Source organism: Eubalaena glacialis, chromosome 2 (genome assembly GCF_028564815.1).
Source record: "Eubalaena glacialis isolate mEubGla1 chromosome 2, mEubGla1.1.hap2.+ XY, whole genome shotgun sequence".
In the NCBI taxonomy this organism is placed as follows: Eukaryota; Metazoa; Chordata; class Mammalia; order Artiodactyla; family Balaenidae; genus Eubalaena; species Eubalaena glacialis.
Window position 1 is genome coordinate 179,759,938 of NC_083717.1, and position 13,220 is coordinate 179,773,157.

Below are 13,220 nucleotides of genomic sequence, written 5' to 3' on the forward strand. Positions count from 1 at the left end.
ACAATACACTACTTAATAACCAAAAGATCACTGAAGAAATCAAAGAGGAAATCAAAAAATACCGAGAAACAAATGATAATGAAAACACGACAACCCAAAACCTATGGGATGCAGCAAAGGCAGTTCTAAGAGGGAAGTTTATAGCAATGCAATCCTACCTTAAGAAACAAGAAACATCTCAAATAAACAACCTAACCTTACACCTAAAGCAATTAGAGAAAGAAGAACCAAAAAACCCCAAAGTTAGCATAAGGAAAGAAATCATAAAAATCAGATCAGAAATAAATGAAAAAGAAATTAAGGAAACGGTAGCAAAGATCAATAAAACTAAAAGCTGGTTCTTGGAGAAGATAAACAAAATTGATAAACCATTAGCCAGACTCATCAGGAAAAAAAGGGAGAAGACTCAAATCAATAGAATTAGAAATGAAAAAGGAGAAGTAACAAATGACACTGCAGATATAGAAAGGATCATGAGAGATTACTACAAGCAACTATATGCCAGTAAAATGGAGAACCTGGAAGAAATGGACAAATTCTTAGAAATGCACAACCTTCCGAGACTGAACCATGAAGAAATAGAAAATATGAACAGACCAATCACAAGCACTGAAATTGAAACTGTCATTAAAAATCTTCCAACAAACAAAAGCCCAGGACCAGATGGCTTCACAGGCGAATTCTATCAAACATTTAGAGAAGAGCTAACACCCATCCTTCTCAAACTCTTCCAAAATATAGCAGAGGGAGGAACACTCTGAAACTCATTCTACAAGGCCACCATCATCCTGATACCAAAACCAGACAAAGATGTCACAAAGAAAGAAAACTACAGGCCAATATCACTGATGAACATAGATGCAAAAATCCTTAACAAAATACTAGCAAACAGAATCCAACAGCACATTAAAAGGATCATACACCATGATCAAGTGGGGTTTATCCCAGGAATGCAAGGATTCTTCAATATATGAAAATCAATCGATGTGATACACCATATTAACAAATTGAAGGATAAAAACCATACGATCATCTCAATAGATGCACAGAAAGCTTTCAACAAAATTCAACACCCATTTATGATAAAAAACCCCCAGAAAGTAGGGATAGAGGGAACTTTCCTCAACATATTAAAGGCTATATATGACAAACCCACAGCCAACATCGTCCTCAATGGTGAAAAACTGAAACCATTTCCACTAAGATCAAGAACAAGACAAGGTTGCCCACTCTCACCACTGTTATTCAACATAGTTTGGGAAGTTTTAGCCACAGCAATCAGAGAAGAAAAAGAAATAAAAGGAATCCAAATTGGAAAAGAAGAAGTAAAGCTGTCACTGTTTGCAGATGACATGATACTATACATAGAGAATCCTAAAGATGTTACCAGAAAACTACTAGAGTTAATCAACGAATTTGGTAAAGTAGCAGGATACAAAATTAATGCACAGAAATCTCTTGCATTCCTATACACTAATGATGAAAAATCTGAAAGTGAAATTAAGGAAACACTCCCATTTACCACTGCAACAAAAAGAATAAAATATCTAAGAATAAACCTACCTAAGGAGACAAAAGACCTGTATGCAGAAAATTATAACACTGATGAAAGAAATTAAAGATGATACAAATAGATGGAGTGATATACCACGTTCTTGGATTGGAAGAATCAACATTGTGAAAATGACTCTACTACCCAGAGCAATCTACAGATTCAATGCAATCCCTATCAAACTACCAATGGCATTTTCCACAGAACTAGAACAAAAAATTTCACAATTTGTATGGAAACACAAAAGACCCCGAATAGCCAAAGCAATCTTGAGAAAGAAAAATGGAGCTGGAGGAATCAGGCTCCCAGACTTCAGACTATACTACAAAGCTACAGTAATCAAGACAGTATGGTACTGGCACAAAAACAGAAATATAGATCAATGGAACAGGATAGAAAGCCCAGAGATAAACCCATGCACATATGGTCACCTTATCTTTGATAAAGGAGGCAAGAATATACAATGGAGAAAAGACAGCCTCTTCAATAAGTGGTGCTGGGAAAACTGGACAGCCACATGTAAAAGAATGAAATTAGAACACTCCCTAACACCACAGACAAAAATAAACTCAAAATGGATTAAAGACCTAAATGTAAGGCCAGACACTATCAAACTCTTAGAGGAAAACATAAGCAGAACACTCTATGACATAAATCAGAGCAAGATCCTTTTTGACCCACCTCCTAGAGAAATAGAAATAAAAACAAAAATAAACAAATGGGACCTAATGAAACTTAAAAGCTTTTGCACAGCAAAGGAAACCATAAACAAGACGAAAAGACAACCCTCAGAATGGGAGAAAATATTTGCAAATGAAGCAACTGACAAAGGATTAATCTCCAAGATTTACAAGCAGCTCATGCAGCTCAATATCAAAAAAACAAACAACCCAATTCAAAAATGGGCAGAAGACCTAAATAGACATTTCTCCAAAGAAGATATACAGATTGCCAACAAACACATGAAAGAATGCTCAACATCATTAATCATTAGAGAAATGCAAATCAAAACTACAATGCAATATCATCTCACACTGGTCAGAATGGCCATCATCAAAAAATCTACAAACAATAAATGCTGGAGAGGGTGTGGAGAAAAGGGAACCCTCTTGCACTGTTGGTAAGAATGTAAATTGATACAGCCACTATGGAGAACAGTATGGAGGTTCCTTAAAAAACAAAAAAAAGAACTACCATATGACCCAGCAATCCCACTACTGGGCATATACCCTGAGAAAACCATAATTCAAAAAGAGTCATGTACCAAAATGTTCATTGCAGCTCTATTTACAATAGCCTGGACATGGAAGTCACCTAATTGTCCATCAACAGATGAATGGATAAAGAAGATGTGGCACATATATACAATAGAATATTACTCAGCCATAAAAAGAAATGAAATTGAGTTATTTGCAGTGAGGTGGATGGACCTAGAGTCTGTCATACAGAGTGAAGTAAATCAGAAAGAGAAAAACAAATACTGTATGCTAACACATTTATATGGAATCTAAAAAAAAAAAATCGTCATGAAGAACATAGGGGCCAGACAGGAATAAAGACACAGAGAATGGACTTAAGGATACGGGGAGGGGAAAGGGTAAGCTGGGACAAAGTGAGAGAGTGGCATGGACATATATACATTACCAAACGTAAAATAGATAGCTAGTGGGGAACAGCTGCATAGCACAGGGAGATCAGCTCGGTGCTTTGTGACCACCTAGAGGGGTGGGATATGGAGGGTGGGTGGGAGGGAGACGCAAGAGGGAAGAGATATGGGGACATATGTATATGTATAACTGATTCACTTCGTTATAAAGCAGAAACTAACACACCATTGTAAAGCAATTATACTCCAATAAAGATGTTTTAAAAATAAATAAATAAAATAATCAAATGCAAAAAAAGAAAAAAAAAGAAACCATCAGAATGTGCACAGCCATATAGAGATGAACAATGCCAACAAGAGATTCAATTGATAGTGAAAAGAATGAGACAGTCTAACATATACCCAATAGCATTTACAGAAGAAGAAAATAAAGCAGGAAAAAGGCTACATTTGAATTTCCTAGAACTGAAGAAAAAATTAAGTTCCCAGATTGAAAACTGAAATTGAGTTCTAATTTTCATGAATAAAAACAATAAAAGAAAATTATTCTTTTCAAGCCTACATTGATCTAATAATTTTAAAAAATCATTCTGTAGAAGTCCACAAAAAGGGATCTTGACAAATTCCAAAGACTCAACATCATACAGATCAAGTTCTTTGTATGTTCTTTGACAATAATACTTTAAAAGAAAGCAATAACAAAGAGATGGTCAAGGGATTTGGAATTTGTACCCAAAGTTTTGGACAGCCATGGAGATTTGAAACAGGAAAGTGACCTGACCAGATATTATGTTTTAGAAAGTACTCTCTAAATATAGCATGGGGGATGGCTCTGAGAATGAAAGCCTGACTGGAGGTAGAGAGGGGTCTAAAGGAGAATAGCTGGGACCAAGACAGGCACAGAAGGAGTGGAGAGAGGGGGATGCATAGAGGCATTTTAAGGAGCTAGAAACTGATGACTTATTGATTGGATATGGGGTGGGGCGTGAAAAGGATCTACAACTTAGACTTCTAACTGGATAAATGGATCTGTGGGGTCTTTCATGGAGGTAGTAACCACAAAACAAGTGAGCACCACTGTTTGACCCCAGCTCAGAACACTGCAAGATATTACCTTTCACATTTCATGTAAGTGGTAACTAAAGGCATGAGTTCAGATGAGGTTACCTGGGAAAGCACGTGGAGGAAGAACACAGGACCCAAGAGCACTCTGACAAACACCAACTTTCAAGGTCTCAGCACTCTTGAAAGAGATCGAGGAGGAATATCCAGATTCATGAGTAGAACCAAGATTTCACAAGACGAGGGAAGAGCACGTGCAAAGGAGGACCGTATAAACAGGGACTATTCTCAAGAGGAGTCACACAAACCAAGGAGAGAGTGTGTCCATTGGATTTCCAATTGTGGGGGTCTTGCTGAACTCAGCAAAATGGCAGGAGTGGGAAGGGTGTGGATTGAGGAGTGAGTGGAAGCTGAGGAACTGTAAGTGGTAACTGAGGTTACTCTTCCATGAAGCTTGACTGTTCAGGGAAGGAGAGAGACAAGGTAACAGCCGGAGTTACTTGACTCCAAAGAACACCAATCCTTTCAAATAGGTGAACCTGAATATAGTAATTTGTTAGAAGGAAGGAAGGGAGGGAGGGAGGGAGGGAGGGATGGAGGGAGAAAGGAGGGTCATTTCACCGAGATTTAGTTCCTGGTAGAATTTTGTTTCTGCAGATAAATTTGTACCTTTCAGAAAACTTACATTATACAACTCATCTCATTCTCATTCTTATGTTGTTTGAAAAAATGTGTAGGAGTCCTCCTATTCCAGTGCAGTCAAATATTTTCAGTGTGGGTGCCTACAAGGATCGACTACTTAACCTTCGTTCAGGTCTTCTAACCCTTGCTTTATCCTTCACTGTGTTTCCAACAGAGCATCTTTAAAGCACTTACGAAGTGGGCAGCAGAATTCAAGCCAGGGAAAGGACGGTGGTGCTTCTCCCTCTGTCCTCACTCCAATGGAGGAACAATTCCTCAACAGATTAAATGAATTTCACTAAAGCCCACCCCTCCTGGGAGTAATTGAATTGTAGGGATACAATATAAGGTGGCTTGCCTGATGGTCAGTTACAGATTCTTTTAATAGGTAAATGTAAGGGCTCCATTTATTTTTTTACCTAAAGCCTTTTCCATCAAGAGTGATTAAATAAATTCAATAAATGATGACATCTTAAAGTTCAAGGAACAGTTTTTGTTTTGTTATGTTTTTGCTTATTTGTGTGTTATAAAAGTGGCAGAAGGCTTATAAAAGTGTTCACCCCATCCAATTGTGACTAATATTTATTCGTGAATACAATAGAGGTTTGGGGTAGAGGTTTTAATGGGAAAAGCAGAAAAATACAGTATTAACAACCCATTTAGAGTCATGATTTATTTCACTGATTTGCATTTTCAGCCCTTTTCTGGAAAAAAAAATTGTAAATATAGTTGAAAGCACTTATCACCTGAGATAACGCCATTTGGAAAAGAAAACAGGAGAATGTATTTTTAAACTGTAAATTTCTACCACGTTCACCCCTCACATAAATAAGCAGCCCCCCCAGCCTTTGCAAGAAATATTAAAGTTCATTTAAATTGCAAATCTGACCTTATTAAAATGGCTTTCTCAAAGAGCCATAAACAAATAGAGTGCATTAGTAGTACTGCCAAACAACAGAATACATTCTCAACCAGTTCTGTAATTAAAGTGGAAAATAGAATTTTCACGGTTCTGAATGACTCAGAGATGAAGAAGAAAACATGTTATGACAAAAACTTGAGGTGGGGAGAATGCATCCATCTGGAGGATCCCTCCAAAAAAACCTCTCAGCACAATTACTCTTTGAAAGCCAATATAAGTTCCTATGAACAGCTTGGAAACGTTATTATATTGCTGCTAAGTTAATGTGTTTTGAATACTTTTTTCCTACAGCTACCACACTCCCTCTTAATGTTGGAAGCATAGCCATTAAGATTTACTATGTTTAGGGTAAGAATAAAATGAACAATTAAGAATGAGCTGGTATCTTCAAATGGCTAGGAAGAGCTAATAAATTTCAGAATTAAAAGCCAAATGGGCTGGGCTGGTAACCAGGTTTATGGAAAATCCATACCTGAAGGTATATTTAAATTAGTAAATTGTCAGCAAGCAAATGGTTTCCTTTTACTTAGAAAAATAATCCATGGTGCAGTAGGTCATAGAAATCAGATAGAGTTGAGTTGAAACTTGACTTGGTTCTAGCTGAGTTTAGCAACTGTGGAGTTATGGCTAAGTGCTTCCAGGCAGATCCAGAGCAAAGTGATGAGTTTTTTTTTTTTAATAAATAAAATAAAGGTGTACATTGGACCACAAACATGTAAAGTTCTGCATTGACTTGAAATGAAATCACCCCCCAAAATACCCTAACTTCTTTAAAATTCATTATATCCTATTTAGATGTGTTTTTGGTGCATTCATTGATTCATTCAACAAATGCTTGTATAATATCTACTCAGTCCTAGATCCAGAGTTGGGTGCTAAGAATGTAACATGAACGAAACAGACATGATTCCTGCCCTCACGAAGTTTAGGACTAATTTCATATGATCTGTTTAAGGAGGCAGGATAAGTTTCACCTCATTTTATAAACATTTCTATCAAAAATAGTTAAAACAAGTTTGATACTTAAATAAGTTGTTTGCTTTATGTTGTGTCTTTAATAAGAGGTGATTAGAGCACGTGTGCATTTCAAAGGCATTTTCATTTGTGGATATTCTTGGAGATTTTAATGATTCCAAGTCCCTTTCTCAGAGAGCAGTTTAACTCAGACAATCTGACAACCACCCAAAGACCTATGTACCAGAACGAGAAAGGCTCAATTGAGACTTGCTGTGGATCTGTCCTGGTAAGATGTCAGGCACCATGAACACATTACATTGTATCACAGGTAGACAGCAGAGAAAATACACACACACTCACACACACACTCATGTGGCTGTATATATAATATTTTAAAGACATACTTGACTCATTTCAAAGTCTCCTAGTGATGAGTTGAGGCCCCATGGCTCTAAATAATGTATTAGACGGAGGCCAACCTTATTCAGAAAAGCACTTAGGGCAGCTTTTACCAAGTGCCTGCAGCAGCCTGATCTCTGCAGTGCCTAAAGGGTGTGTCTCTCACTTTAAAGCAAATCTTCAGGCCTACCTTTCACCAGGAACAAGTCTCTGGCCTCAACATGGCTGTCCTCATGGGACGTGTGTGGCCACTTCATGGAGCCTGAGCTACTGGACAGTCTCTAGGACCACCCGGCATACTTCACACATGAACTGCTTTGATCCCAAACGCCATCAAGAGATTAAATCACCTCACCCTCATATTCTTCCATATATGCATTTGTCAGCTATGTATCGAACATCTATTATATCACTAGACAGTTTGGTGCCCCAAAGATGAAGGTGGTTTGGTGTCTACCCTCCAGGAAGTAAGAGTGATGGTGGGAGGGATCATAGGACACATACACCCATAGGGAAAAACACACAAGGCCAGAGGCGGTGTAATGAGGATCGCAAACATGGGATTGTGAGAATTCAGGGGAGGAAGAGGGCACAGCTGGCTTTGGGAAATCTAGAAAGGCTTCCTGAGGGAGGTGGGATTTAAAGGAACACTCAGCAAGTTGAGACAGGGAGGAAGCTTTTGTAGATGGAGGGATGTTGGTGGGTGTTGAATTTGGGTCACTTGGAGAACAGTAAATGGGCAGACGTGATGGTCTGAACTGAGTGAGTGTGTAAACTTGCCTTGTGTACGCCAGGATAAGTCAGCAGGATGGTCATATAAATACTTGGGAGATGTAGCCTGGAGAGTTTAAGAATAATTACTTAGAAATCGTTGAAGCCCTACCTAATCTCTTCACTACATTTGCCCGCAAGCCCTTGGTAAATAGACCTGCTCCCTGAAGTTCGCTCTTCACCAACTTCCTATATTGTCCCAGAACTAACATGTGAGGCCGAAATTCCAGTGTCACGTTAACATTTTACAGCACACTGTCCTGAGTGGACATAGAAATGTCCCTTAACTTTCCTGGGCCTCAACTTCCTTATCTGAAGTGAGAAAACAACTCCAATTTTCCTGTTATTGTTCAGAAGACTACATGCGCTAATGCAAGAGAAAGCTTGTGTAAATTCCCATCTGTAGACGCTGTTGCTGCATCTACCACTTTCACAAACTATCATAGTGACCACAACTACTATGGCTACCTCAGATACTACAACTAGGATTATAGAAACCATGAGGAACCTTGATAAAGCAATCTAAATTAACCCAGAGGACCTTAACCTGAGCCCATTTGCATGGGTCATTGCAATTTCCTAGAGTCAGTGCACTGGCAACTATGCAAGTCTCCTGGAAATACCAGGGAATTCCACAATCTGATGGACCCTGTCAGAACAGGGAAATGTAGGGGAGGAAATATTTTTCCTCTACTTAACTTAGGTTCTTGGTTAGCGTTCTGTAATAAAAAATAGAGTCACCAGAGAAAAACAAACATGGTTATCAACATGTGTATTGCACACATAACACATGAGAATAGCCAGAGATGAGTAACTCAAAGATGTGGCTTGGAATTCAGGCTTATATTGCATCATCAACAAAGAACAATAAATCTGTAGAGATATGACAGGACAAAGGAAAGCTATTTTAGGCTTCTAAGTCTGGCAAACTGTGGGAAGGTAAATATAAAGGAAACTGATAGTAGATAAAGGCTAGTTAGTAAAGTTATGTAGATACCTCTGGTGCCATCTCCAGGCTGATAAGGGTTTCAAGTCGTCTCCCATGACTAACTTTTGTCCTTCCTGGTAGAAAGGGGAAGAGGGGCATCTTTGAAAATGTATGTCCCGCTTTTGGGCAAATGGGGGAGGGCAGGGAGCTTTTCTCGTATCTGCTTCTTCTCAATTGCCTTCAGCTCAAAATAATCCTTATGCCAAAGTGGCATATTCTGGTTTCCTTCAAGGACAATGGCTCCCTGCAAACCACCCAGCTGTATGTACTCAGCTGCTGAGCATGGCCTCAAAGTAGGCTGAGGTTGTGTGAGATAATAGAAAATACATATTGGTCTCTGACCCCGGCTCCTGGCACAGAGCTCCTGAAACGCTTGTGATTTTCTGGGTGATAAGAGTATCTTTTGTTCTAAAGAGGCAACTCTGGGTAGACTCCTGGATAGTTTCTGGATGGGGACTGGTCACCAGAGAGAGTGAGCCATGATTAGAAGCTTGGAATTTTCAGCTCCGCCCCCATTCTCTTGGGAAGGGAGAAGGGCTGAAAAGGGAGTTAATGAATGATCATGCCTGTGTGAGAAAGCCTTCATAAAATCCCAGTAATATGGTGTTCAGAGAGCTTCCACATTGGTGAACATGTGGAGGTGCTGGGAGAGAGGTATCCAGAGAGGGCATGGAGGCTCCACACCCTTTCCCACATACCTTGTCCTACGCATCTCTCCCATTTCGATGTTCCTCTGCATCCTTTATCATATCCTTTTATAATAAACCAGTAAACATGAGTAAACTGTTTTCTTGAGTCCTGTGACCCACTCTAGCAAAATAATTGAACCTAAGGAGGGGGTCATTGGAACCTCCTATCTGTAGTCAGTTGGTCAGAAGCACAGGTGATAACCTGGACTTGCAACTGGGGTCTGAAGTGGAGGGTGGGGTGGTCTTGAGGGACTGAGTCCTTAACTTGTGGGATCTGATGCTATCTCTGGGTAGGTGGTGTCAGAATTGAGTTGAATGGTAGGACACCCAGCTGGTGAGAGCACCCCTTGTTACATGCATGGGGACTCCACAAACACACACATTGAAATACGGTCCAGGAAACCAAAAGAGGTTTCAACCAAGCCACCTGGTAGGTGTATCTGTCTGACACTGACGTAGCTAAAGACAAATCAACAATCTTCCCCAGAATTTTCCGAATATCTGCTTTCATGCGTGTGGAGTTGAGTGTCATTGTTTGAGCCCACTCAGTTCAATAATCAAGTGTGAATTGAGCACCTCCCTTGAATCATACTAGGGAGTTAGATTTTATTATAGGTGCCACAGGGACCCATTGGGAGTTAATATATAAGCATATGTACCCAGGCCAGTATGTGTTCAATTACTCATAGCTCCCACATAATAAAAGATTTGAATACAACAAAGCTACTAAAACAGAAACAGAAAACAGAAAAAGAAGCAAACCACCAGGTTAATAGAGTTACTGAACGTAAGCATTTCATTTTGTTCTATACAAGCAATTCAGAGCAAGGAATGTGCTTTAGTTCTTGTCATTTTTTTCTCTCAGTAACACCAGGAGAGAAAGTTTCAAATGACTAATGACTAAAATGGCCCCAGATTTCTCATTCAGAAAGGACCATTTTCTATGTTTGAAATGTAATGAGAAAAATATCCATCAATGCTAAATCGCTTGAGTGTGGCTATTCCCAACTAATAAATCACAAACCTTTGTCAATCTGTTGATCCCAAAGCCTGACCTGGGAGATTGCCATGTTCCTCCCTTTCTCTACTCTGTCCACACAGTCCCAGGCCTCACAGGCAATTGCCACGGTGACCCCCAGGCCCCAAGCTCCCTCCTCCATTTATAGATGGATATAAACATGACTCATGACTCATGGTGCTATTACTACATCAAATTACTACCAAATTATAACCACCATCCCGAACTAACAATGTCTTTTATTATCACTCACAACTCTATCTTCTCAATGCAACCCAGTAATGTCAAGACTCAAGGAAACCCGGAGGTAATTCACTGTGAGAGGAGGCTGGGGAAGCTGTTTGAACAGAATTCCAAGTGATCTGATTATCCACGCCAAAGGTGAGGGAAATTGCTTCTGCTGTAGTTTGCCGGAAAGCTATGGGTGAGTATGTGAAACTGGGAAGGGAGAGAGAGTTTGGGGAAGGAGGCAAGTACTCCTTGGGCATCAGTTACCTCGGTAAACAGCCTGTTGACTCCACTCAGGCTGTGAATGTGCCCTTTCTTCTACAAATTCCGGCTCAGGAAATAAAATCAAAAGACTGGAACTGAGGGACAACAAGAGGCAAACTTGATTTAAGCTTTGATTTTCCATGTAACACAGCTTGAAAATAGCGAGCTCTATGACTCCTTGAGCGGATAATAAAGGACGTGATGCATTTCTCAGAAGGCTTAGAAAAAGGGTCCCCGGTACAGTATATGATTTGATTTTCTAGAAATTGTGAAGAAAACTCTCTTCCCATCCATGCTGCTATTTTTCTACAACTTATGCCACTTCCTAGAAATGCCTACTAAACAATAGCTACAGGATAAGGCTGTGGTCTTATCTGAAAGCCAGCTGGGTCGGCAGGTATTTATTACCTACTGTATGCAGTGTAGGAGCCAAGAAAGGTGGAACTTACAGAAGAAACTCAAACATTCTTCTCCCTGGAGAAGTTAGGTCAGGGTGGAGAAGCAGCACCTACATATGTGAACTCAGAGACCAAAAAAGATGAGCACAGAATCTAGTAGTGGGAATCACGCAAGGTGTATATGTAGTAGAAATAAAGGTGGTCAGGACAGAAGCAAGGCAACAGGAGAAGGCATCATGGGCCGGGCAAGTCTGGGTAGGTTTGGAAGAATGCACAGTGTTCCGTTGCTGGGGTTCCAGGCACTATCTGGGGGCTTCCAAACCCAGAGTTGCAATCTACCCACAGTCACAGGAAGCTAGACTCAGACTTCCGGATCCCAGACACCTGTTATCTGTCTTTCGAAGAGCCTGTCCAGGACCACAAAATTCCTACCTACTCAAAAATCTCAGGGTGAGCAAAACTGGGCACATTCCAACTAATGGGGAAGGTGTATAGTGGCAAAAATTATCCAGGAGGTGGGGGAATGGGGCAGAATTTGGCTAGATGTTTCTCAAAACCTCAAAATATGCCTTCTTTGACTCAATAATTCTACTTGAAAGAATGTATGCTAAGGAAAAAATAAGCCTGTGCATAAAGATTCAGCGGTGTCTATTTTTGTATATATAATGAAAAGTTTGAAGCAGCGTAAACAACTCAGAACAGGGAATCTGTTAAGAAAATTATGCCACACTGAAATGAGGCGGTATTATTTAGCTATTAAAACTGAAACAGATAAATAGGCATCGGCATGAAAAGATGTTCATGACATATTAAGCATTCTACAAAAGTTTCTGCATAATATGATTCTAATTTTATTTTTTTTAAAGTGTGTATAACACACACACACACACACAGACCACACTGTTATGTGTCTTTGTGTGTGTGTCTATAATTGCAGATGTGATACAATGTCAAGGTGGTTATCTCTGGATTGTGGGATTAGGGGTGCATTTTATTTTCAGTTATCTTTTTATTTAATGTATTATTTGTTTTATTTATTTTCTATTTATGTTGTTTCTGTTTAATTATCTGCATTTTATGATTTTATGACATGCCTGCTTTCCTTTGAATATTAAAATACTTTTTATTTTTAAAATTGTTACAAAGCAAACTCTCAGGGGAAATTAATAGATGGAGCAAGTCTTAGAGCCACAGTAATGAGCCCACAATATGGTCTGTGAGGGCCACAGGTGGATGTACAATTGTAACTCAACTCCAGGCAAAAGTGCAGCAGCAAAAACGAAATGCATTTTAATTCTCAGTTGGTCGGCTTGGCCATTTCATCCAAGGCACCACCCCAAAGATGGGCTGGAAAATACAGTTCACAGCCACTGGAGCTCAACAGACTGGAATGGCTTCAAATCATTGCTTGTGAGTCAGACAAAGATGAGAACAGATGCAGCAGGGGCCAGTCAGGTAGGAAGGCGGGAGGTCAGGCTTGATTTTGTTGGACCTGAAGAGAGCTTGAAGTCCATCGCTTACTCTGTGTGAGCCAACAGGGAGAGGATGATGGGAAGACCCCCTGGAACCCAGCCGGAGCCTTCTTGGTGGATGAAGCGCCCACCCTCAGAGGAGTGACACTATTACTACACAGCTTAATAACAGTTTTTAGAAGGAATGACAGAAAGCACATTGAAACCGCATTA